Source organism: Mustela nivalis, assembly GCF_964662115.1.
Source record: "Mustela nivalis genome assembly, contig: HAP1_SCAFFOLD_131, whole genome shotgun sequence".
Classification (NCBI taxonomy): Eukaryota; Metazoa; Chordata; class Mammalia; order Carnivora; family Mustelidae; genus Mustela; species Mustela nivalis.
Window position 1 is genome coordinate 1342077 of NW_028136488.1, and position 1310 is coordinate 1343386.

The following is a 1310-nucleotide window of genomic DNA, read 5'->3' on the forward strand; positions in this document are numbered from 1 at the left end:
CCATTCCAATGGCCACAACCCTACTAGTAGGATAACCTCCAAAGTCCCTGAGGCCATCCCAATAGTTGTGGCTTCCCAGGACAAACAGGGGCAATCTGAGCCCATCTGAGCACCTACCTGCACTCAGACCCGTAGACTGATGTCCCCAGAGGTAAAAAGGAACGAACAGGCCCCTAGGCACTAATCGGATCCATTGCTTTGGTTTCCAGGCATCTCTCCTCAGAGGCCTGGATTTCAATACCAGCATATGGCTGTTTCTTGACTCACCCATCAGAACAAATCTCCTCTACACTTGGGAAACATGCACGTTGGAGCTGTGTCAAAGCCTCTGTTTAGGAGAACCCTTCAGGGCCCCAGGGCCACCGCTTCATTCCAAGGTCTCCATAGACACAAAAACATATTAGGACACATCCACAGGAGAGTCCATTTCAACTCAGCCTCCTCGGTTGCCCCCCACATCCAGCAGATCTAACCTGTCTTGTTGCTTGGAGACCATTGGAATGCGAGGTGGGCTACCCAGCCATCCATCCTTAGAACCCTGCTCGGAATCGTTGGCCTGGAGCCAACCAATAGGTCTCAATTGTCCTGCAGAAGAATCTTTGCAGTTTGGAGCTTCTCACAACTCCCATCGTGGGAAAACCCCCATGTCCTCGTGATCCAACCCCCTTCAAGAATGGGCCATCAGGGCAGAAAGTCCAACCTGAGCGATCGTCTGATCCTTGCCCTGACTTCAGATGCATGAGATCTAGATTGAGGTCTGTAGATTGTGCCTGCCATATCCTCACCCAGAAACCTAGGCCTAGCTTGGGTTCTCAGACTCCGTCCTCAGACTACTGGCCCACAAGCCCTCCAGTTGGGCAATCCAGAACTACAATGCCGCACTCTGCCTGCCCTACAGAAGTAAAACATTGCCCTCAGGGCTACCCCGAAACCGCAAATGAGGATCAACCTGCACGCCATTCGGCTGTACCCCAAACATATAGGCTGACCTGGGCACTATTTCCCCTTCTGACCCAGCCTGAGCCTGGACCTCCTGGTCCCACCCAGACAGCTGGCCGCACACTGAGCACATCGGACCCGCCATGGCCTTAGGTCGTCATCTCTTCCCAACTGCGGTTTTCAGGCTCCAGAACCTAGACCTTATCTCCAACCACTGCCCAGGGTTGAAAATGATGCAGAAATCAGAACTCTTTCCCCATGGCAAGAAACCTTGTGGTTGGCATATTGTCCAACGTTCAGTGTAGTTGAAACAAGCGTGGCCCATGAGGCCCAGCCCATGCTTGCGGCCACATTGTTCACAAACACACATT